This window comes from Phascolarctos cinereus, unplaced genomic scaffold (genome assembly GCF_003287225.1).
Source record: "Phascolarctos cinereus isolate Bilbo 61053 unplaced genomic scaffold, phaCin_HiC Scaffold_726;HRSCAF=1367, whole genome shotgun sequence".
NCBI classification, from domain to species: domain Eukaryota; kingdom Metazoa; phylum Chordata; class Mammalia; order Diprotodontia; family Phascolarctidae; genus Phascolarctos; species Phascolarctos cinereus.
Genome location: NW_027556098.1, coordinates 87,368,406 through 87,394,808, shown reverse-complemented (window position 1 = coordinate 87,394,808; position 26,403 = coordinate 87,368,406). Strand labels below are relative to the sequence as shown.

The following is a 26,403-nucleotide window of genomic DNA, read 5'->3' as shown; positions in this document are numbered from 1 at the left end:
ATTTGTGATGGTCAGGTTTACACCTAGGCACAATCTACTAACCTGTTAATCAATAACAGATAGTAACTAGTTAATGGTCATGGATATGTGTACCCAAACACAAACACACACACACACACACACACACACACACACACACACACTTATTCATTTCTCTATCCACTATCTGAGTTCAGGACCTCATCACTTTTAGCTTGGACTATGTCATGAACTCTGTCTATTTGCCTCTGGTCTCTTTATTCTGAGATAGCCAACATTTATGTGGTTTTCAAGGTTTACATACATCATGTATGTAAAAAAAGTTTTCTGTGCATTATCTCATTTGAACCTCACAACAACCTATGAAGAAGGTGCTAGAGTTATTCCTACAAACCAGTTTTATAGGCGAGGAAACAGGCTTAGAGAATTTAGAGATTTGCTTTTGGTCACACCCGGTACCAGTCAGAGGTGGGATCTGAACCCTTGTCATCTCCTAACACCAAATCAAGCAATTTCCCCCTACATTGTGCTGCCTTATTAAAACCACAGCTGTCAAAATAATCTTTCTTACACATAGGTCTGGCCATGTCACACAGCTGGTTAAAAAAACCTTCAATGACTTCCTACTGCTTATAGCATAAAATATGAGCTCTTTGGCTTGGCTTTTAAGGCCTTCTATGATCTAGCCCCAACTCAGTATTATTTCATATTACTTTCTTTGAGACCTTTTTTGGACCAAATTAGGCTGCTGTCGGTTCCTCTGTTAAATTCCGTATCAGCATAGCCAGGACCCCTTTTCCTAGAATACACACTCTCTTCTCATCTATACCTGTTGCAATCTACCTTCCTTCGAGTTCAAGGCTCAAATATTTCCTCTTAAGTGAATCCTTTCCTCATTCTTCATTCAGCTGAAAGGGATCTTCCTCTCCTCAGATTCAATATATATATTGGCTAGGCAATGGGGTTAAGTGACTCGCCCAGGATTACACAGCTAGTAAGTATCAAGTGTCTGAGGCCGCATTTGAACTCAGGTCCTCCTGACTCCAGGGCCAGTGCTCTATCCACTACACCACCCAGCTGCCCCTCTCCTCAGATATTCTTAAGAGCACTTTCCTTTGCTTCCATTGTATTTTACCTTTTATCATATTTGTTTCTGCACATTTCATTCTTGTACCTTTCAGAGCTTAGCAAAGGTGACTGGCACATGCCTGGAGTTCAGTTGTTCAGTTGTTCAGTTGTGTCCAACTTTTCATGACTCCATGGACCATATCACAGTAATACTGACCATGGAGTTTTCTTGGCAAAGATACTAGAATGGTTTGCCACCTTCTTCTCCGGACTGGCAGATTGTAGGTGTTTAATAAAAGTCTGCTGAATAAAGGAAGTAATGATGTCTTCAAAAGGAAACGATTTCCTATTTTTGTGGATTTCTTCTCAAATATTATTACAATTGGTGTGAGTGCCTGTATAGAGCCAGTCATATAGCACACAGCTCAAATAACACAGTGATCGGTCTCTGTACCCATTCTATTTCTGATCGAAACACAGATTCAGATCCTGAAGTTCACTGTTTCAAGGACTGAGCTGTTACAACTATCAAAAAGGGGTTGTCCAGCTAGATCTATAAAACAGGATATATTTTATAGGAGCTGAGAAACAGCTATTTCCCCATTCCTGCCTTAAAAGGGTGAACAAGCCATAAGATTCAGGGGTGTATATATTAAGACTATGTAGAAAGTTTATTTACTTAAAGAAATGTGACATGTAGTTAGTTAAGTGTTCAGCTTATGAAAGATAACAGCCTGGTGTGTAAAAATAAGAGGGTAAGAGGATGTATATATAGTAATTTCAGCAGGTTTCCATTTGTGATTAATGAAAACAAGGAAACAGCAATAAACACAGAATGAAAAAAAATGGAGAGGGGAAACCCAAATTCTAAATTGAAGGTGAAAAGAATTGCATAAAAGCTTTGGGGAAGAGGCTACAAAGAAATAATTTCCATTCCCTCTGTCATTTCTTTAGTAAAACAAAGATACTACTAAATAAAGACAACTCTAGTCTGCAGAGGAAGAAATGAAAACATGGAAAATTCAGTTAAACATAACAATCTGTGAGGACTGAATTTCTCTAAATAGGATGGAGAAGATCTCTATAGTACCTGGTAAAGATATTACGGACTCTAGGGAGAATCTCTTGCTTTTAGGGAATGCTTAGAAACAGGTAATAGACAAAGACACAGACTTTACTTTCCCCTAGACTGTTCCACATTGGGATTTAACTAGATATATTATTTTTAACATAATTAAACATTTACTGAACACCATTTATGTGGTTATTACTCATACTGCAGGATTCTATGCATTTTCCCTAGTGGCGGCTACCATGCTCTGCCTTTAAAAAATGTTTCAATGTTCATAAAAAGAGTAATGTTATTATAAAAATGATTTATTCCTTGTCTTGGTCTACTTTCATATTCTTTGTTTTTCTAAAAAGGAGAAGAAACAGTAATAAAATACCAACTCTAAAGAGTTATATAAAGCATATATATGATATTAAAACAGATGAATTATGCATATTTAAAGGTCTTTTTCCTATGCGTAAAGAAGTAGAAGTGACCCTATAAGTGATAAACACATGCCTACCATCCGTAACGAGTAATTCAAATGAGATAATTTACATTAAGTACTTTTCCAACCTTAAGGTGCCAGCTATATAAATTTTACCTCTTGTTCTTACTGCTCAACTGAGTAAAGAAATGGTGAAAATGAATCAAATATGAATTGTGGCACGAAACATATGGCTGCTAATAGCAGCTACAGAGTTCTGTTTGTCCTGAGCTCTCTTTTACCTTGTTATTCAGTTTGTGTCTGACTCTACATAACACCATGTGCATTTTTCCCATGGGGTTTCTTGGCAAAGATACTGGGGTAATTTGCTATTTCTTTCTCCATGGAGTTCCCATTTTACAGATGAGGAACTAAGGCAAATAGAGGTTAAGTGACTTGTTCAGGGTCATATGGCTAATACATGTCTGAGGTTGTATTTGAATTCAGATCTTACCTGCTCCAAGCCTGGTGCTCTATCCTATTCACTATCTAGCTGCCCCAGCTTCTATATCAAACATCTCCAAATGGGAGACTGTAAACAATAGATCCCCAAACCTCCCTCAGTAGACACCTAAATTAGTTGGGGCTCTGATGGGGGAAGGGATGGAAGCTCAGTAGAATCCAAAATCTGCCACTGTTATAGTCCTTGTCTGATACCACGTTTTGTTAAAAATGAGACGCATATTGCTACTCTGAATTTTTGCAGGGATTTTTCATTATCGAAACAAAAGTGAGTGAGGACCTGTTAATTCATCAATATTCTGAATACTTCCTGGGATTCAGAAAAACGGTATGCATTATTTCTTCCACACTTGAAAAGAGGGAACCTCCTTCAGAGATAACAAACTTCCACTGAGACAGTTAATGGCAAACATTAACACAATTCTTTTTTGTTGCTGTTGTTTGGTTGTGTTTAACTCTTTGCAATCCTGTTGAGGGGGATGTCTCTTGGCAAAGATACTCAAGTGGTTTGCCATTTCCTTCTTCAGCTCATTTTACAGATGAGGAAACTGAGGCAAACAGGGTTAAGTGACTTGCCCAGGGTCACACAGCTAGGTAGTATCTGAGGCCAGATCCAACTCAGGAGAATGAGTCTTCCTGACTGCAAGTGCATGCTTCTATCTACTGCACCATCTACCTGCCCAACACAATTCTTTATATTTTGCCAAATATTTGTTAAAAATCCCTGAAAATAAAATATCCTCTGCTACATATTTTGCCTCATGCAGGACTCATATTGAAGAGTTATCTTTATTAATTCTGTAGTTTATCAACTCGATAGTAAGGGACAATGTGTGCTTTAACTAATATTATGGCACCAACACTGTCTACTTACTCTATTTGACCTGGGTTATGCTGTTATTGGCCTACTGCATCCCAACTTCAGTCTTCCCCACAATCTCCTTTATTTTAATTTATACCCAGCAAATAAGAAGGCCAAATATGCATAGACCACTATTCCTGTAAATTTCATAGAAGTCAGGACACCCCTTCACTCACAGTTAAGAGTTTAGAAGAGTCTTCTACATTATCAATGAGAAAGACACTAGTGATAGAAAAAAATAATCTGATTTATAGTGCTAGATGAACAGACACTTGGAACTTGGCAGTATTCCTAGTTTATTCATAGTAAGGTAGTATCAGATGAAACTGAGTCAATAAGGTGGCAGATTAGATTCAAGTTGCAGCCTGAGTACACCAGTTTATTAGTTACTTGACCCATTTCAGCATTTACTTCATAAAAAAAGGGGCAATCAGACAATAACTTAGGAGACAGACCTTGTCAGTTTGCTTAAATCTTAATCCCTCTCCACCTGTACTCTTCAATATCCAGTGATACTGGCAGCCTTGCTCTTCCTTGGACAAGACACTCCATTCCCAACTCTGGGCATTTTCCTGGCTGTCCCTGGTCCCCAGTCCCTGAAACACGCTCCCTCCTTCTTTCCACCTCCTCACTTCCTTCAAGTCCTAGTTAAAACCTCACCTCCTTACTAAAATGTGTCTTTAATATTTTCCCAATTACATATAAAACCAATTTTTAACATTCATTTTTAAAAAATTTTGAGGTCCAAATTCTCTCCCTCCCTCCTATCCTTTCCACCTCCCTGAGACAACTGAAGCAATTTGATACAGGTTATACAGGTGTTGTCATGCAACGCATATTTCCATATTTGTCAGGATGAAACCCCACCTGCTAAAAGAAGCCTTTGCTGACAGCTACCATAATTCCAGTGCCTTCCCTCTGCTGATTATATTCAATTTATCCTTGCATATCATTTGTTTGTACATAGTTCTTTGCATGTTCTTTGCAGTTCTTCATTAGACTGGGAACTCCTTGAGAGTAGGGACTTTTTGGCCTTTCTTTATATCCCTAGCACTTAGCATAGTGCCTAGAACATAGTAGGCACTTAATAACTGTTTACTGACTGACGACTGAAGAATATGGACTACTGTATATTTCAGGCACCTGACTGAAAAGACTGTTTTCTGAGTAAAGTTTAAGTCACAGAGAATATTATTCTGTGATTTGGGTTGGGGTAGAGAAGTAGTGCCCACACTAATGAAATCTTGCATGTGAAGTATTCAAGTTTAATCTAAAAGGATAAAGGGGGAAGCCAAGAACTCATTAAAGGTGAGCTCTCACTAAAGCACTGAGGTCGGACAATAATATCCCAACTCATTCCTGCTAGGGTAACACAATGAAATATCATTGCTGTGTTTTAATATTCAGGGAACTCCCACAACATGCCATTTGCCATTTACGTGCATTCACGTCCTGAGGTAGCATTACACATGTCACATAGGTAGAACAAAAATGAAATAAAAAGAGACTGGATCTGTAATTACAGGTATTGGAAATGCTTGGGTGAAGAAACTCTCTCTACCAATTCCAGTTGGTACCTTCTCAGAAACTTGGAGTCTTAGAGATTTGCCCTGGAAGTTAAATGACTTGCTCCAAGTCTCAGAGCTAGTATGAAACGCAGAATTTGAACACAACTCTTCATAACTCTAAGGCCAACTCTCTATCCATTATGCCATGCTGATTCAATACACATTTATTCTTTCTGAAGGCAAATGTTCAGATTTGTTAAAAATTTAAAGTCTTATAGCAATTGAAAGTTTGCAAAACTACTTTATTCTCAGCCACTCCATGAGTTAAGTCCATATTTTTGGACTTATCCCAATTTTACTCACTGCCCCCTATAATTTTCCTTTAGGATCAGAGAATACTTAATAAAGAGAAGCAACATTTCTAATATCTATGTGCCTACAACAAGGCCAACCACTAACCACTATCACCTTTTTCTCCAATACTACATATATGTGAAAAGTAGATGACAGGGAATGGTCATTGCCAAACAAAAATTTCTAAACTATGGACTCACCTCAGATCATTTCATTTAAACCTTCTGGGCCTCAGCTTCCTCATCTACAAAATTAGGTCCCTTCTAACTCTCACATTGTATGATTCTATAATTTTGGGGGGCTGACAGAATAAGATTCAGAATTATCCTCAAGGATCACTAAATCAGGGTGACTTTGGCAGAACGCACTGGCTTGGGGGACTTTTGGCTTTGGGGGTTACCAAGCTACCAGTTCTGGGTAATAACAAATAACTATTGATAGAGAGGGTGTTGCAAAAAAAAAAAAGGCCTAAGAGTCTATAATATAAGCTATTTTATATATAATCAGTTCATATACTATTATCTCACCTCTAACACCTGGTATTTGTAAGGCAAAGTGGGAGACTGCTCCAGTTTCCCTCCCCTTTTCTTTCCTTCCAACATACCCATGGAGATTATTGGTGTTGGTGGGAGAGGGGAGAACCATCTATGTGATTTGCCCCAAGTATGCCCACTCAGTCCCACTATGGAGGGTCCTGGCATTCCCTAGGGTGAAAAACGGTAGTAAAAGGAACAAGATTCCGTACTGAAGCTTTAGGGATGATGAGGAGATCAGAACTGCTTTATCTATACTACACCTTCTAGCCCAACTCCATATGAAAGAATGGAAGGAGAAAGACAGATGCCTCTAATTGTAGTCAGTGGCTAGGTGGGCAAAAAGCATACAGCATGAATTATTACCAGCCTCTTTACCGTGTCACTGACATCAGAGGCAAAGGCAAACAGAGGGACCCCCAAACTTAGTAGTCTAACTTCCAATTTCAAGTTGTTGTTAGACCTGAAATTTCTCTCATTACAGAGATTTTATTTTGGAAAAATGCCAAAACACACTTTTAGTGTGTTAAGTAACTGGAACATGAAAAAAACCTTATTTTTTTTAAAAGCCATATAAACCATAACCAGATGCTCTCAAATAGCCCTTTCCGTGTACACAGCACCTTCCATTCAGTCTGGGATTCATTTTATTCACTCCTGGATTGTAGCCACATTAGGGAGAAAATAGTAATTATGTAGGAACCATGGCAATGCCACATAACACCTCTAGACAGGAAGTAAACAGGAACAGTGTATCCAATTCTTCCTCTCAGTAGGTTTGCATAACCTTGGCCATTATAATACCTAAGATTTTCGGAAAAAGCCAAATGGGAAGCTGGCATGAAGTCAACAAACCTGCAAGCTTAAAGTTACGTCAGGGCTTCATCCTATAAAAAGCATGAGGGTCACAGGTGATCAAGTAGACCAGGATTGAGGCTGCATAACTCACCCGATCACACTTCTTTGTAGCTCGGGTCCAATTAATATTGGGTTAGGGCATTGGCTTGGGGGCTTTGGGGAAAAGTGGGAGAAGTAATTCATGAAATGACACCCAAGCTGCTTGTAAACACAGTCCTGTGGAAATGCTAAATGAAGGAATAAAAAGTCAGTGTGACACTTTTCTCCCCACTACCACTAGTTCCTGTAAGCCCTTGGATTGCTGTCAGAGTCTTCTCATTTATTCATTTTACTAGGACCACCCTGCCTTAACTTGAGAGGACTAAGAGAGTGGAGCCCTGCTGTAGCTCTGTAATTCGAAAGTTTCAAAGTGGCTGTTTTTGGAGCATCTGGTTTGGCACAAAATGCTTTTCTGCATTGGAAAGGCAAGTTGTCTTTCATTTTATGATGTCAAGATATTTGGGGATTAAAAGAAAAAGTACTAAACAACTAAAACACTATCATGAATATAACATGATATTTAGTTTTAGAAAAATTCTTTTTAAAAAAAGCATCACATTAGCAGACAGAACAAAAAGGAGGAAGCATAGTATAGTTTAAAGGTAGTTGGATTTGAAGCCAGAGAACCCAAGTTTGAATTCTGACTCTAACAGTTACTAGATGAGTGACTCTGGGCAAGTCACTTCATGTCTCTGGGCTTTTACTCCCTCATCTATCAAATGGAGGAGCTGAAGAAGTTGACACAAATAAATGCAATAAAGGTAAACTGAGGTACAAACGTCAAGCAAAATCAGTTTATTAGCAGTGACACATATAACTTAAAGTGGATCAGTGGCCTTCAATGAGAAGAGAAGAGGGGAGGAAATCTTGTTAACTGGCATTCAGGAAAGGAGAGGTGTCTGGGTAGTATCAACCGCATGGAAAACTGTGCCTCTACCTTGCTCTGACCAGTAGTTTCCAACTGCCCCCAAGACCCCTGCATACCCCAGAAGCTTCCCTTCTTCCCAGACAGAGGCAGTTCCAAGGATATTTCTTTGACCTTGTTCTTGTGATCCCTCAACACCTTCAACCCTCTTTTCCTGCAGTTCAGCAGATCTGTGTATGCAGATTATACACCCTCCTGCTGTTTCCCAAAATTATACCCTGTAAGGATCCCCTTTTCCCCTTCCTCCTCAGCATTCCTGTCAGAATACGGCAGGATGCTGTCCTGAATTTCAATTCCTTGACCCTGAATAAATGCCTTACTTTATTCACTGACTGCCTAGTTGGTCTGAGTTTTTTCCAGATTGGCAGTAGTTTTGGAACCTTACAATTGGTTAAACTAGGAAAAGTGGGTTGGCATTCAGGTGTGGCTAATCACACCCCTCTCTGACAATTAAGGAATGTTAACTGTTTTATGGGACTCATCTGCCTTTATAATCTCGGCCAGGATATCAGAACCACCAAGAAGGTTGTTCCCTTGAGTAAGATCAAACCTCTCCTAATTGCACAAGGACAGGCAAGGGCAGATGGCTTGGCTTTGTAGGGATGGCATCAGGTTAAGCTGGTTGGGGCTTAGACAACAAGCAGATGTCCCCAGGGCTAACTGCATGAATGATAACAACATTCCCTTTCAAAAACAATCTTAAACTAAGTCAGAATGAAAACTGCATTCTGAGCAACTTGAGTTCAGGCAGATAACTAATGCATTTATAAAAATTAACGCAGCATAAAATCAATTACATTGTGAAATCAATACAGTAGAAATCAGAAGTAATATTCATTTTTATCTTTTCACAGTATTCTGGATGATTTAGGGTACAGAATCTATAAGGTCCCTCCTAGCTCCAAATTTTGGATGTTATGATCTATTAATACCCTGATTCAAAAGCCAATGGGAAAACTAAGGGGTGGTGGTGGTGGTAACATGCTAGAATTATTCCTTTTTTTTCTTCCTCACCTCCCCTAATTATCACCGCGTTGTTGAAAAGTGGCGCGGATTGAGAGCAAAAAGATTTGTGCAGTAAGACAAATTGATAAGGCTACTGGGAAATACTATACTACCAGGAGAGCATTATGTAATAATATCAGAACAGGACACCTTAGGAATGTCCCATAGCTGAAGCAGCTGACCCTTGCTATTCTGGCTCATTCAGGGTACATGAAATGGATCCTGAAACTTGGATCAAAGTACAGATACATGCAACCGAAAGAACTAGTGGTTCAATTTCTCATACTAAACAACAACAACAAAGCATGAATACAGTTTTTAACCGATAAAAAGTAAGAACAGTTGGAATATCTGTAATTTTGAAATACTAAACTCAAGCACATCATATATGATGCTCTCTTCATTCTGTTTTCTTTTTTCTTAGTCTTTTTTTTTTTTCCGGCAACAATGGGGTTAAGTGACTTGCCCAGGTTCACATAGCTAGTAAGTGTCTGAGGTCACATTTGAACTCCTGACTCCAGAGCTAGTGCTCTATTCCACCTAGCTGCCCTCATTCTGTTTTTCTGAATGGCTTTTAATGTAATCATTTCTTACTTATTCCGAGGTAATGCTCTAGTTTGTGGATTAACTAGTACTCTGTCACTGCACTTTTGCTATTAACAATACTCTCTTCAGGTAAGGTTACAGATAGGGAGATGAAATTATGTTCAAACCGGACAATCTTACTGTTGATAAAATAAATGTCTTGGTGAGGAGCAGTGTGGTTTACTGGCCAGACATTTGGCCTCAGTCAGGAGGGCTGGTTATGTGATCCTAGACTAAAAACATGTAACCTCCTAACTAATTCTCAAAGGCTAATTTTGCATAATAGCTTGTGGTAAGCCACTGAAGAGAGTTTCCTCACCTGGAATTCCTTACATCATTGAAGCCACAGGATTTACACCCCTCCTCCAAAAAAAAATAAGGAAGCTTAAGACTGGTAAGGAGATGTTTTTTAAGGTAGGTTGAATATCTAACCCTAATTGCGCTTTTCTCATTTCCTAATACAACAGATAACTGACAGCTGTCAGAAAGGCTGTCATGATGAATCATTGCATTTTTTCTCATAGCGTGGTTTAGTGTAAAAAGCATCAACTAGTCTGGAAGTGAGATCTGGGCTCTAGGTGGCCAGTTTAGGTTCCTGACTCCACCCCTCAATAACAGTGTGACCTCAGGCAAATCTCTGAATCTACTCTGTTCTCAGTTTCTTCATTTAAAATCAAAGAACTGAAAGACATGGTCTCTAAAGTCTCCCCCAAGTCCAAGATTCCTGACTGTTCACTTACTCAAAGTAACTACAGCAGCAGGTGGACCCCTACAGACGGTCGACCAGCGTGACCCACTTTTAGAGTGCTTGTCACTTTGCTGCAAAATACATTAAACATCCTTTAAAATAATTTTCAGGGTCAAGATTTTATTCTTTTTTTTTTTAATGAAAAAGCATGTATTATGAACAAAATAAGCATTTCCATAACACAGTATAATGAAAAAGATGATTGCACATGAAACTGCAAATCACCATGTACAATGCTATTCTCTCCAAATATATCTATTCCTACCTCTTTATCATTTTAAAATATGAGCAGTCTTACACACCTGCCAAGTATTCTATGGTAATCATAGTTTCTGAAAGTCTAGGGGAGAAAAATATAGTATTGGGCTTCCTTAAACTATTTACATCCATGGTTGGAAAAGAGCTTTGCAAAATGGGAACAACTCTGCCTAGATGTATGAACCAGTGAGGGTATTACAGCTCTAGGATGTGTATTGTATTTTTGTTTCATGTAATGACTCAAGATGACCTCAGTTATTTGGACAGCATGGAGGTCCAAGTAAAACTGTCTAGTTTAACTAGAGCATTACTATGAAACACATGGATCATGTGTTTTACTTACTATAGCTCATAAAAATAAGAACACTGAAGAGATGATTGCAATCGGAGGCAGGGGATGGGTGGGGGGGATTAGGGTAGAATATTGTTGCTATTGCATCATTTTTGACAGGTTGTTCCAGACATATTTCAGGCTTTACAAATGAAAAGAGAATGTGCTCACTGCTTAGAACAGAGGATCAGCAAATAATCTGTTTATGGCTAATGGCAAGTCAGCTGTATTTTCACAAATATGCATTTAAATTTCAGCAAGTACATCTTCCTAGCTAAGTTTTGGATGGAACACCCTTTCACAACTACCTCAAAGTTCATCAGTGAGAGAAGAGAATCAGATTATGACAGACAAGTAAATGCAAAGAATCACAGGTTCAATCTGTGAGGTCATCTGGTAATTCCCCACCCCACCCCCTTTAACTTTACAAAGGAGAAAACTGAGATAATGACTTGGTCAAGGTTTATCGTTGTTCAGTTTTCAGTTGCGTCCCATTCTGTGACCCTATTTGGGTTTTTCTTGGCAGTAATACTGGAGGGGTTTACCACGTTCTTCTCCAGCTCATTTTATACAAGAGGAAACTGAGGCAAAGAGGGTTAAGTGACTTGCCCAGGGTCACACAGCTAGTAAGTGCCTGAGGCTGGATTTGAACTCAGGAAGATGAGTCTCTCTGACTCTAGGTGTGGTATCCACTGTCCTACCTAGCTGTTCTGGTCAGGGTCAATGCTTTAAGTATCAAAACCAGAATTTGAACTCAGATCTTCAGTTGAAATACATTTTTTTTCTAATCTACCATTCAAGTTCAGATTTAGTAAAATATTTTAAAAAACAACAGAACTCCACAATACTTTGGATAAGGCTGTTAAAGAAAAAAAAAAGGCTCATGCTCTGCTTAGTCCTCTCATCTCCCTAGCAAAAGCAAATAGGAATTTATGGCTGGAAGGTATAAAATCATTCACCATATACCATTCAAATTACTCACTAAAAAAGGTCATTTGTGATGGCAACAGGGCAGAAAACAGGACTGAGGTTCCTCATAGGAGGCTTCTAACCTTGGCTAAAATTTGCACATGCATCTGAAATGACCTTCTGGAGGGTGACCTCGAAAGCTGCCTGCCAAGGAGGGTGGTATTGACAGATGTGAATTTCAGCTGACACATTCATGTACACACACATAAACACACACACAGAGCATGTACCTGTCATTACTTGTCTACTCTGGGCAGATGGCTAGTTGCTTCTGGGTCTCTTTGCACCAGAGCCTAGTCTAATCAGCTCCTTTCTTCTCTAAAAACTGACCAGCTAAGGGGTCAGTGTTCTGAGGAGGTCCGCTGCCTTCAGAGTATGAAGAGTGTTGGACAGAGAGTGAGGGGGGTTTTATTTTGTGTCTGGTCCCAGGCAGGGTCAGGGTCCTCACCACCTCTCCTCTGTACTGCTACCGTTTTCGGTCTCGGTCTGCACAGTGCCTTTGTTTTGGCAGGTGGCAGAATAAAAACCGAGAAAGGATCAAAAAAAAGAAAAAAGAAAAGAGAAAAGTATCACAGTTGGTTGCAGGAAACCATAGGATTCCTCTACCTGCAGAGCCAATCTTATCGGGAGTTCTGAGTGAAAAAGAGTGGTCAGTTTCTTTAGTGCATGATTGAGAAACTGGACTCTGGAGTGATTAAGAAGAGAGAGCTGCCAGGAAATAATAGAAACCTCAAAGAGAAGGCATACAAATAGTAAGGTAAGCTTGCTTTATTCCATGTTTGTTGTCGTCACTGAGAAGCAGGCAGTGGTATTCTATTTTCCTGTAATCCAGGAGATGGGAATTGCAAATACTGCTCTCCAGGAGGGAGCTGGGCTTGACTTATTTTTAACAGTCTCAAAAGAGATACGGTAAATTCTCAGGTATGACATAGAACTTATGATGGATCAGATTTAAAGGAATAAGAGATGCCTGAAAAAAAAAACAGTGGAAATGCTAGGTGTAAATATGTGACTTCTGGGTTAAATGAAATTATATTGTGCTAAATGAATATCAGGCACAGGTATATCTCATTTTATTGTGCTTTACTTTGCTGCACTCTGCAGACACTACTTTTTTTTTTTTCAAAAATGGAAGGTTTGAGGCAACACTGAATTAAGCAAGTCTGTCAGCCCTATTCTTCCAACAGCATGTGCTCATATCATGTCTCTGTGTCTCATTTTGATAATTCTCGAAATATTTCAAGCTTTTTCATCATGATTACATCTGTTACGGTGATCAGTGATCTTTGATGTTATTACTGTAACTGTTTTGGGGTGCCATGAACTGTGCCCACATAAAATGGCAAATTTAATTAACGTTGTGTGTATTCTGATCTGCTGTTCCCTCATCTCTCTCCCTCTTCTCGGGCCTCCCTATTCCCTGGGACACTACAATACTGAAACCAGGCCAATTAATAACCTTACAATGGCCTCTCAGGGTTCAAGTGAAAGGAAGAGTCAATTGATGGAGCAAACTTCATTGTTGTCTTATTTTAAGAAATTGCCACAGCCACCCCAATCTTCAGCAACCACCACCCTGATCAGTCAGTAGCCATCAACATCGAGGCAAGACCCTCCACCAGCAAAATGATTACAATTCGTTGAAGGCTTAGATGATGGTTAGCATTTTTTTTTAGCAATAAACTTTAAAATTGAGATAATGTTCATTTTTTTAGACATAATACTATTGCACACTTAATAGACTATAGTATTGTGTAAACATAACTTTTATATGCACTAGGAAACAAAAAAAATTAATGTGACTCGTTTTATTGAGGCATTTGCTTTATTATGGTGGTCTGGAACCGAACCCGCAATATCTCTGAGGTATGCCTGTACTTAATTTAAGCCTTACATCAAGGACTGATGATCTCATCTGTGGAGGTACATTTCACTAAACCAGAGAGGGCTACTCACCCCTCTCCCCGTAAACTTAGTGGAAACCCTTTATAAGCTGCTGTCCCTGAAAACAAGAAAAAGTCATTCCTTGGGGATGAGATCTCTGGTAATGAGCATCTTTAAAAGTTGGCCAGGTTGGTTCTTGAACAAATGACACACAGTCTACTATCAGATCTCTACTCAAAGTTTCTTTATCTTGGTAAGATCTGCCAGAGCTCGTACTCTTATAGAAAAACCCAGGGTCACTTCCAACCCACAATAAGCCATCAGAGTAGGAGTTAAGTCAAAGGAAAGGTTTAAATTGGGGCAGCTAGGTGGTGCAGTGGATAGAGCTCTGGCCTTGGAGTCAGGAGGACCTGAGTTCAAATCTGGCATCAGACACTTCATACTCACTAGCTGTATGACCCTGGGCAAGTCGCTTAACCCTGATGCCTTCACCAAAGAAAAAAAAAGTTTAAATTATAGGCCATATAGTTATCTTCTTAAAAGAAGGAAAATATAACAAGTAAACTCTAGTTTAGGAAATAATGCTTTTTTTCTCATTTGATATTATTAAAGAATAATTCAAAACCATGACCAAGGTTGATGAAGTCAGACAGCTACAGTGGGAAATGCCTATAGTGGCTGTTATCATGAAGGTGGAGCCATAGTTTAACAATATTGTAGGTTATAGAAAGTTGCAAAAAGTCAACAATAAAACTCAACAATTCAATAACGAATTGTATTCTTTCTTAAGTTGTTCCATTTGATCTTCTTTCTCTGCAACATTGCTTATGTACATTTCCTTCTCTTTACTTTCTCAGTTGCTGCCTAATTCAAGTCCCCATTACTTCTTGCCTTAATTATTACAATTGGTTTCCTGGAATCTAGTCTCTTCCATAACAATCCACCCTCCACACCATTGCCAAATGATGACCCTAAAGATGGCTTTGACCATGTCACTCAACAATCTTCAGTGAACCTCTACTGCCTTGAGGATAAAATACAAAATCCTTGGCCTGGCTTAAGCCCTCCACAATACGACGCACACCTCTCTTTCCAGTCTTATTTCATATTATCTTCTTTCATACATCCTCTATTCCAGGTCGACAGGCCTCCTAGTTGTTTCCCTGGATGTGACATCCATCTACACACTTATCTATTTTTGCATAAGCTACAGGCTATGTCTGGAAAGCATTCCCTACTCACCTCTCCCTCTTAGAAGCCTTCTTTCTTTGAAGCATAAGCCAGGTGCTTCCTCCTCTATGAGGTCTTTCCTGACCCCCTGAGGCATCAGTGCTTTCCAACTCTTAAATTAATGTGCTAATATTACCTAGTACTTTGTATTTATTTGTCTATGTATGTAGTACATACTTTGCGAATGCAAACTAAGTCCTTGAGGGCAAGGACCAGTCCATTTTTGTTTTTTACATACCCTCAGCAATTAACACAGTACTATGCACATAGTAGGGGGTTAATAAGTGTCTTTTGAATTGTACTGAATTATTCTGATGTTCACATGAAAAGTCCTGTCAACAAGGATTTATTAAGTACCTACTATATGCCAGTTCTGAGAAGGGGCAGTCATCAATGAACAATCATCTGTAAATGTAAAGCACGTTTTAAAAAGAAACAAATATAAAAACATACTTAATCTGGGAGGTAGAACCTATCAAATATTTCCTTAATCATTTTTCATTACTCTCTCTCTCTCTGATCAAAGTCTACAGTATGAAATCCAGAGGCATGCAATATAGCACTAGATCAAGGCTGGTAAATGATGATACCAAAGAGTTGTAGTATGGCATATTAAAAAGAAATCCCCTTTTGCATGGGTGACACCCCACAAACTCATGTGGCATGTAGGTATGAATATTCAAAGGGAGTACTCAATGATCAATATTTAGGTGTTTCTGCACCTAAATCTACTGATTCCTGAGACTCTTAGTATAAAAATACTAGGCATCAATAGCATAACAACAGTAGTTTAATAATAATACTACTAGGCAGCCAGGTGGTGCAGTGGACAGAGTGCTGGGGCTGGAGTCAGGAAGACATGGGTTCAAAGCTGCCTCAGGCATTTACTACCTGTGTGACCCTGGACAAGTCACTTAACTGTGTTTGCCTGAGTTTCCTCATCTGTAAAATGAACTGGGGAAGGAATGGTAAACTACTCTAGTACCTTTGCCAAGAAAACCCCAAAGAGGTCATAAAGAGTTAGACACTACTGAAATGACTGAACAACAACCACAAATAATACAATATTTGTACATTAAAATATTCCTCCCTTTTCCAACTACATCTGTGTGAGGTCAGATTTTCTTCATATAATTCAATGAAAACAACACGACATCAGATTGAATGTGGAAGCAGATAATGAGAATTTAGCGGTCTTATATTAATAAAGCCAGACATTAAAGAGATTTATAAAAATATGTAAAACTATGTCATTCTTTCTCATTAAATATTTTTTTGTTTTGGTAAATATAGTTACTTTCAAAAAATTATTGTATATGTTAACATGTAATGAGTTTGTTATTGCTATTTTAAAAAGAATAAATATTCTTAAAATTTATTAGTTTTAATTTCTAGTAGAGTAAATATTGACAGATATAACTCCCATAAACAAAAACTCCTTGGGGCCTTCAATTTTTAGAGTGTAAAGGGATCCTGAGACCAAAAACTGTGAGAACTGTGGTTTTTCAGAACAGAGTGTCTACAAATTCTGATGAATCCTACTGCAAAGCAAAATTTTCTTATATTAGTGCCAATGACATATCATATATATATATATATTTATATATTATATATAAAATGATATATATTACATATGATTTTATATATATATATGTATATAAAATCATATGTAATGTTAAAAATGATTTCTCTTGGTAATCTGTGTGCTGGAGACTCAGAGCTCCCCCCTGCCAGCCTTCTGATCAATGTTCTTCCAAAGGATGTCTCTGATGATGAGACTGCACTGAATCTTCTTATCTTGCTCAAACTCCAATCCAGGCCTGAACTGATTTTATCCTATTCAGGTTTAGGTGGAAACAGACTTTCCAAGATTGAAGGTGGCATTTCCTTTGATGGCGGGTGATATTAGCCCCTGTGGACTGAGTGATCTAAGGAACCTATCCACCTCTAGTACGTTGACCAATCATGGTTGAATGGCACCCCTTGAGAACACCTACTCTTTGAAGGACATATGACATTGTACCCCAAAATCCCAAATTGAGCCAGTTCTGAACTGGCCCCCTTAGGGGGCCCCACTTTTGGACTGAACTCCCATGTAATGCATATCACACCACCTCGAGAAATTAAACCATGGACACATGTACTCCAATTTTGTTTGTCTCTTTCTTAGAGCAGACTCAAATCAGGGTTCATGGGGTTTGGGGTTCACAGTATATATGTATGTGTGTATGGACCCCTCTCCCTCCACAAAATACTTGAAAAACCTCAAAAGAATTGCTTTTAATTAGCTTTGGTTTTCCCAGGAGGAAACAGATGGCCACTTGGCGATTACTTAATATTTTTCCCTTAGGTGTGACTCATTTTCCAGTTTGGTTTCTGCTATTTTTGGAGAAGATTATTTGATCAGTAGTGGTCTACTTCAGTGGTATCAAACTCAAATAGAGACTGGGATCACTAAACCATACATAAGGATCCCACAGTTGCACGCTGACTTAGAAAACTACATATTAACACCGTCTGTGCTCTACTGTATTTTTATTTATTTTGTTAAATAGTTCCCAATTACATTTTAATCTGGCTCCCATGTGCAGCCTATTTGACACCTCTGGCATATCTGATTTTTGGAGCAGTAGATTATTATTTGTGAATCTAAGAAGAATATTTTTTGCATGTTGTGTCCTATGACGAGGCTTTATTTTCTGCTTCCTCCCCAACTACTACTAATTAATTCCCTGTCTCTCTCTTTCTCTGTCTCTCTGTCTCCCCCTCTTCCTCCCTCCCTCTTTCTTCCCATTTATTAAGCAACTAGACCCTGGGAAGATAAAGATAACAATGGAACAGTTCTTGCCTTTAGGGAGCTTACATTCTATTGGAGGAAACACCACACCCAAACACAAATGTACTTCACAATATATTCAAAGGAAACATAAAGTAATTTTGGGGGAGGTATCAACATTTGGGGGAAAAAAAAACCTTGTGTAGGAGGTGTTGTATGAGCTAGGCTTTGAAGAAAGCCAGGGATCCTAAATGGAATGTTCTTCCTGGAAGGGAAGTAAAAAACTGGGAAAACATATTCTTCTTTTAAGTCCCATTATTCAGTTCCTGAGACCATGGACAAAGTTCAAGGCACAAACTCAGTACTAAGGATGAGTAGGCATTCTAGTACAAATATTGAGACACTCCTTTTGGGAGGCTAATATTTCCTTCCAAGGCTACAGGAGGTTTAGACAAGAGGCTTATTAACAAGGTCTCCTTCTCTAGAAGACAGAACAAGACAGGAAGTCCCCAAGGAAGACACAAGATGAAAAAGTACAATTGCTTCCATAGTTTGGGGCTCCAACCTGCGCTTTCAGGTTCAAATTCGCCAGGAGTTAAAGATGTCTCTTAATGATCTAAAAGAAAGTCATTTGGGATACATGAAAGAGGTCAAATGCCTTAAAAAACAGCAAGAACTGCTCCACCACCTTCCTGAGATTTTTCTAACAATAACATGTGGACAGTAGCAGCTTCAAAGCTGTTTTTTCAACTGGAGGATTCGGAAAGCTTTAAAGAGATTATGCAGCAGTGGTAGTAGCTAATGGTGTGTGTGTTGTAATTGTGGTGAGTTTCCCTCATTTGTATCTTGGCTGTTTGTTCTCTTGAAATCAGTCCCTCCTATGAGCATTTCTATGATGGCCAAGAATTTGGGTTCTTTCTCTTGGATGAAGGTGTGAAGTATGGCATATTGATTGGGGTGATCTTCAGGGGCAGGAGGTCCTCAAGGGAAAAAGTTTGATAAATACTATTTTAGGACCAAATTAAATAGTTAAATCCATGCAGGGAGAACTCTGTAATTCTCCAACAGATGTGAATTGCTACTAGAAAGTCTAGTGGTGGAACCAGGACCCTTGAGGCCAATTTCACCAGCCTGAATTTCTCCTATGTGTGTGTCATCCTAGCATTACAGTGATTTTAAAGGTTTTTTTTTTTAATGAAAAGAATAAAAGTATCATGCTTACCATTTAATTAGTTTTTGGAAAAAGTTTTTTACTTTTGCTTAATAATAGTCTGGAATATATATATTATTAAAGAACTCAAAATTTTAGGTTGATGAAAATTATCTGAATAAGAATAATACGTGTTCAGACCACTGGATCACACAGTCTCTGGCAGGGGTACCAAAAGATGTTTGTGGGAAAAAAGGTCATTGTATGTAATTCTTGTTCAGTCATTTCAGTTGTGTCTGACTCTTAGGGATCTCATTTGGGGTTTTCTTGGCAAAGATACTGGAGTACTCTGCCATTTCCTTCTCCAGATCATTTTACAGATTAGGAAACTGAGGCAAACAGGGTTAGGTGGCTTGCCAAGGGTCACACAACTTGTGAGTATATGAAGACAGATTTGAACTCAGGAAGAGTTTTCCTGACTCCAAATCTGGCAATCTATGTGCTGTGCCACCAACTGCCCATTATATGTAATTCTATAGCCTGAAGTGGAAAGAATTTTGCCATGTGGAAAAATGATCAAGGTAATTAATAAATATCAAGTTAGTCCTAGAGCTAAGAAAAACAATATTGGTTAAATGGATCCCACCAGTGTAGTAAAGAGAATGTCAAACTGAGCTTTTTGTTAGTATATTGAAAGGAGAATAATACAGACAAGTATACATGGTTTTAAGTCTTGGTTATTAGTGAAACCTAGCTAATTCACTAATGATTAAGCAGACAAATGTTTCTATATTTTTTAATTACACATTCTTCCCAGTAGCGTTACTTTGCTACTTATTTTTATTGAAGTTGTACACCATATATTATTCCCCTTTATTCCTCTTGTCTAAAACTCCTGTAGCCTTAGAATGAAATATTAGCCTCCCAAAAGGAGTCTCTCAATATTTGTACTAGAACGTACTAGGCAGTAACTGATTTGGTGATCATCCTGATGAATCTGAGATGATTAATCAACCGGCTGTCCAATAAATACATAGCTAAAACAAGGATTATTCCATCTCTGCACTGTTTTTGACACTGTGCTAGAAATGCTAACTACAACAATGAGACAGGAGAGAAATTAAAAATACTAAAAAAAAATGCAAAAAGGAGTCAAAACTACCACTTTTTTTGCAGATGAAAAGCAAAAAAGCAAAGAAATTGAGATGATTAGCAGCTTCATTCAAGTTGCAGCATAAAAAAATTAAACTATGAAAATTACTGGTATTTATATATAGTATTTATAAAATCAAAGGGGAAAAGATTGAAAGAGAAATTTCACAAAAATAAATTCAACATGTATAAAACACATGGGAGTTAACCTAATGGGACACAACTAGGCCACATATAACTATAAAACATTTGTTACAGAAATAATTCTATAATAAAAGAGACATTTATAGTTGGGTCAAAATGATACAATAAAAATGATGATGCTATTCATTCATCCAATTATTTCATAAACATCTATGAAAAATGCCTGTTATGTGCCTGGCACTTATGCTATGCAATGTAAAGTGTAAAGTCAAAAGACACAAAAGTGCCCTGTCCTAGAGGAGTTTATATTTTATTGGGGGAGGAGTGGGAGTGGGGGGAGAACAACATGCATACAGATAAATAAGCATAAAATATATATATAATAAATACACATTGGCAGGAAGAGGGTACTAACAAGCTAGAGAATGAGAAAAGGCCTTAAGAAGGAGCTGATATATGAGCTAAGCCTTGCAGGAAAAGAGATATTCTAAGAGTTGGAGATGAATAGGGAATCTGTTCCCTGCATGGCAGGGATGGCCTGGACAAAGGCTTGGACATAGGAGGTAGAGTTCTCACAAGGAACAATATGTAGGCCAATCTGGCTAGAACACACAGGGTGTGAAGGGGAGAAACATGTAATTAGCCTGACTGGGGGGGTGGGTCAGTCTGTGAAGGACTTTACATACCAGGCAGAGAGAAGAATCTGTGTTTTACCCTAGAGGGGCTAGGCAACCACTGGAGTGTTTTGAGCAGGGCAGTGAGTTGGTAAGACTTGTGCCTTAGGAATATCAATATGGCAGCCATGGAGGATGAATTGGGGAGAGTAAAAAACTGGAGGTGGGGAGACCAACTAGGAAGATATCTGAACAGCTCAGCTTACAGGTACTAAGGGTCCGAAATAGAGTGGTAGTCATGGGAGTAGAGAAAAGGGGGTGGGTGTGAGAGATACTGTGAAGGCCAAATTGAAATGAAGAGCTGGGGATCAGTCAGTCAGTAAATATTTATTAAGCACCTACTATGTGCCAGGAGTACCACAGAAATCGATGAGATTATCAAGTGAAATAGTAAAGAAGAAGAGAAGAGGGCCCAGAACAGAGCCCTGTGGGACACTCAGGATTAGCAGTCATGGCCTGGCTGAAGATCCAGCAAAGGAAACTGAGAAAGATAGGTCAGGGATAATTCCAAGGTTGTCAGTCATAACTGATTTATAGATTTTGTGCTACAACAATCAAACTGCCAAAGGGTTCCTTTATAGAACTAGACAAAATTTTAAAAATCATTTGGAGTAGCAAAAAGTCTAAAAAAACCTGAGAGGCTATAATGGGAGAAAAAAGCATAAAGAGCATCTGACAATACCAGATCTCAATTATATTTTAAAGTAGTAATAATCATCAAGCTATTTAGCTTTGCTTAAAAAATAGAAAAGTAGACCAGTGGAACAGATTAAGAAGAGTCAGTAGCAAATGAATGCAGTAGCCCAGAGTTCTCTAAATCCGAGAACACAAACTCCTAAGGGAAGAACTTCTGGGAAAGGTTCAGCAGTTTGGCAACAACAACAAAAAGTCTAAGATCAGTACCTTATACCACAGACAACAATAAGTTCCAAACTGATAAGCAACCCAAGTGAAAAGGTAACATCATTTATTTTTAAGTTTTTTTTAAATTTAAAATTTAAAATTTTTTTTAAAATTAGGCAATTGGGGTTAAGTGACTCGCCCAGGTTCACACAGCTAGTAAGTGTCAAGTGTTTGCTCTGAGTCCGGATTTAAACTCAGGTCCTCCTGACTTCAGGGCTAGTGCTCTATCCACTGCGCCACCTAGCTGCCCCTGGGTAACATCATTTAAAAAAAAACAAAACAAAAAAAAGGAGAATAACAATTGTTACAGGGAAAATTCATAAACAAGTGAGGGATAGAAGGCAAAATACAAAGTAGACAATTTTGACTATATAAAATTTGAAAGCTCTTTGTATAACCAAAGTTAATGTAACCCAAACAAGAAGAAAAAACTGCGGACTGGGGAAAATCTTTTATCTTGGAGAAGTATGAAAACCAAGATATATGTGAAATTGACACCTAAAGACTAAGAACTATTCTCTAATAGATAAGTGATCAAAGGATAGGAAGTTTTAAAAAGAAATGTGAACTTGTTGGTCGGGTTTTGAATTGATCCAACTATTTTGGAGAGCAATTTGGAACTATGCAAAAAGGGCTATAAAACTGTGCATACCTTTTTACCTAAGCAATATCACTATCTAGGTCTGTATCCCAAAGAAATCATAAAAATGTGGAAAGGACCCACATGTACAAAAATATTTATAGCAGCTCTTTTTGTGGTGGCAAAGAATTGGAAACTGAGAGGATGCTCATCAATTGGGGAATGGCTGAGCAAGTTGTGGTATATGAATGTAATGGAATACTATTGTGCCATAAGAAATGATGAGCAGGTGGACTTTGGAAAAACCTGGAAAGACTTGCATGGACTGATGCTGAGTGAAGTGAGCAGTGAGCAGAACCAGGAGAACACTGTACACAGTAACACTGTGAGATGACCAACTTTGATAGACTTAGCTCTTTTCTGCAATGCAATGATCTAAGACAATTCCAAAAGACTTGTGATAGAAAATGCTATCTACATCCAGAGGAAGAACTATGGAGTCTGAATGCAGACTGATACAAAAGAAAGAGCACTAGGTCTAGAGAAGATTCTTCGGTTCAAATCCTGCTGCTGGTATTATTAGATTGCTGAATTTTGGCAAGTAAGGTAAGCTCCCTGATCTTCAGCTGTAAAAGGAAGAGACTGACCCAGATGATTTCTGAGGTCCCTTCCAGCTCTTAATCTATGATCCATTAGATTACTCATTTACTTTATTCATTCCAATTACTTTATCCATTCATTTGAAAAGATACTAAAAGATGGAAACAGCACTGGAATGGCTGTGGGAAGAGATGAATGGGAAGACACATGAGTACACTGTTAGCAAAACTGCAAATCAGAAGAACTCTTCTGGAAAACAATTTGGAATGATGTGAGAAAAATCATTAAACTGTCCATATCCTTTGCCCTAGTAGTGATTCCCCTACTGGGCATAAACCCTAAGAAAGGCGATTAAGGTAAAACACAGAAAGGTCTCAAATATACTGAAGTATTTGTAATACAAAACGTTTGTGGTGGCAAAAAAACTGAAAGTAAAGTAGGTGCCTATTACATGGAGAATGACTGAATGTAATGGAATATTATTGCACTATTTTATTGTTCAGTCATTTTTAGTCATGTCTGACTCCTTGTGACCCCATTTCGGGTTTTCTTGGCAAAGATATTGGAGTGGTTTGTCATTTCCTTCTTCAGCTCATTTTCCAGATGAGGAAACTGAGGCAAATAGGGTTAAGTGATTTGCCCAGGGTCACACAGCTAGTAAATGTCTGAGGCCAGATTTGAACACAGGAAGATGAGTCTTCCTGACTCCAGGCCTGGTGCTCTATCCACTGGGCCACCTAGATGGCCTTTTTATTGCACCGTAAGAACTGAATAACACAAAGATAAAAAATAACTAACATAGAGCATTAGTGTTTGTAGAAGAGACCTTTATGTGAATAAAAATGGGAATAGCAAGGATTCTTAGGACTGAGACTGTAACTTCCCCAAGAATCCCTGTTAACTGTGATCTGGTAACAGACTGATAAAGAAGTAGCTGTTTTCAGCATGTGAAACTGATGTTGTGACTCGAGGTACACACACTAATCCTTTGTTCAGCTGCTCTGAACTTCACCAAGTGAAGCTATTTTAAGATTGTTTGGTCAGAAAGCATGTGGGGCTGGGCCTTATTCTTTATATTTCAGTTTCAGAACTGAAGCAGGTACAGTGATTAGTTTAAAATTTAAGAAACTGTCAATCCCCCACAAATCCATAGGGGGAAGTAACTTTATAGCAGAGCAAAAGAACAACCATCAGCATGAATTAGGGGACTTGGATTTCTTTAAAATATTATTATTGTTGTTGTTGTTATTGCCTGAACACAGCAATTTCCCCCTGAGTTGCTATTTGGGTAAATGGGACATCTTATTTAAAACTCACAAGGAAAGGAGATTAAAATTATATGGCCAGAGGCAAAGCAGAGTGTAATCATTTGTCATACAAAATTTCTAGCAGAGCTGTGTCAAAGCACATGACTCCAAAAGGACAGCCTCATTACTGTGACCCCATCTCCTTGGAACAGAGACCATTCATTCTACCAGTTAGGAGTACTATATTGTAACCACAGGATATGGGAAAATAGGTAGAAAATAGCCACCTGTTACTTATGATCTGAACATTTTTCTTTAAAGAAAGGTAAGATACCTAAACAAAACAAAGCTAAAACATGCTAACCAGTGGAAACATGTAGTTAACACATAATATCTAAGAAATAATCAAATATTTGACAATTTCTCCAAAGTTAGGGTACTGCTCTGAGGGCTACTGAAACTCTCTATCTCTGCCTAATCTAAATGTCCTCTCCCAAATTTGGGTGCTTTCTCTTATTTTTAGGGAAAGAGCAAAAGAAAATAAGTATCAGTATATGCTGCTTGGATAGAAGGATGGGAAAAGCAATTCTGAAGTTTTAGAAGCATAAAATTCTTGGGTGGAAAGTGACTTCAGAAAATCATTTTAGTCCAGTCTCATTTTTTAAACAGATGAAGGAAAATGAATCTAAGATGGGTTAGGTGACTTTCCTAAGATCTCACAATTAGTGGTAGAACTGAGATTTGAATCCAAATCACTTACTTTAAAAAAAAAATTAAGAAAAGGATGAACTTAACACTATGTTCAACAAACATGCATATCTCTGCATATATAAGAGAGCTGTATATTAAATCATGACTCAGACATGGAGCGTGCTTTTTTAAAAGGGTATATTAAATTTAACACAACAGTGTTAACACCGTCTTGCTTGTCTGTTTCCCCTTTTGCCTGTCTGCATATTTTAAAAAATGTTTCACTGGTGCTTTTTTTCTCTGCTTTTTTGCATTACTGTCCCTACTCATCCACTACCCTGTGAAGTTTCCCCCTATATATAAAAATATAGTCAAGCTAAAAAAAAACTCACACGTTAGGCACAACTGAAAATATATGCTTCCTTTTGTACCTCTTTGACAAGTGGTACTCGTCATCAATCTTCTAGATTTATGATTGCATTGATAAGGGTGGGCAAAAGTGGGGGGGAAAATCAAGTCTCTCCACTGAAGGACCTTGCATTCCAAAGCCATCCACAGAAAAGCAATGTGATAGTTTTCTGAATAAGCACAATGCCCAATGACTGATGTTCCTAGAATACAGATAGACTGTGTATTTGAAATTGAATGCTTAAGAAATTGGTAATTGGGTTTCTTCACATTCACTTTGCTACATCACCTGACAGAGGCAGAATATATAATGTTGGGTAGAATATGAGCCAGATTCAGGATAGAATGTATTCTGAAAACTCCTCTCTATAACTGCTATTGATAATAGTAATACATACCATATTACACCTTACTCAAATAAGGCGGGTCCCCTTGAGAAAAACCAAAGGAACAGTAAGAGTTGCCCAAAAGTGAGAGGGGTTTACTGCATCACTACTGAGGTAGTCCTTTTGGGGTGGATCAGATAGGGCTGAGCTCCTTTCCAATTCTCAAGTACTATGATTCCATAACTTTTGGTTGATTTTTCTAGATCAGAGGAATCTTTCACTCTTAATCCTTCAGAAGAACTAGCCATCTAGGCTCAAGCATCATTTATAAAAAGAAAAGAGAACTTCTTTTGCGAATATAAAAGATGTTAAAATGCTCCCCTCCTCCCCCACCTTGGGAAAACCTGTCCTTTAAAGGAGACAATGCTTATGTAATCCCATTGGCTTTACTCCATTATAAAATTTCAATTGCGTAATTAGCATTAGAGAAAAAAATTTTTATGACCAGAGTAGAGTTGATTCTAAAAAGACTACAATATTTCAGAGCATGTGTCGATTATGCAGAATAGGAAACAATTATTCCTGTCTAGCAATAATTACTTGGGGAACAAAAGCTT

At 38.2% G+C, this 26,403-nt stretch overlaps 2 protein-coding genes across 4 annotated transcripts in view; one reads left to right on the top strand and one right to left on the bottom strand.

Annotated features, from left to right (window-relative positions):
* The window catches only part of CMSS1 (cms1 ribosomal small subunit homolog), a 414,201-nt gene that overhangs the window by 51,523 nt on the left and 336,275 nt on the right, over positions 1 to 26,403 (bottom strand). The window lies entirely within an intron of this gene.
* The window catches only part of FILIP1L (filamin A interacting protein 1 like), a 342,434-nt gene continuing 328,344 nt past the window's right edge, over positions 12,314 to 26,403 (top strand). The window contains exon 1 of the mRNA XM_078146651.1: positions 12,314 to 12,779. The gene's annotated coding sequence lies outside the window, so the exon portion shown is untranslated. The remainder of the gene's footprint in view (positions 12,780 to 26,403) is intronic.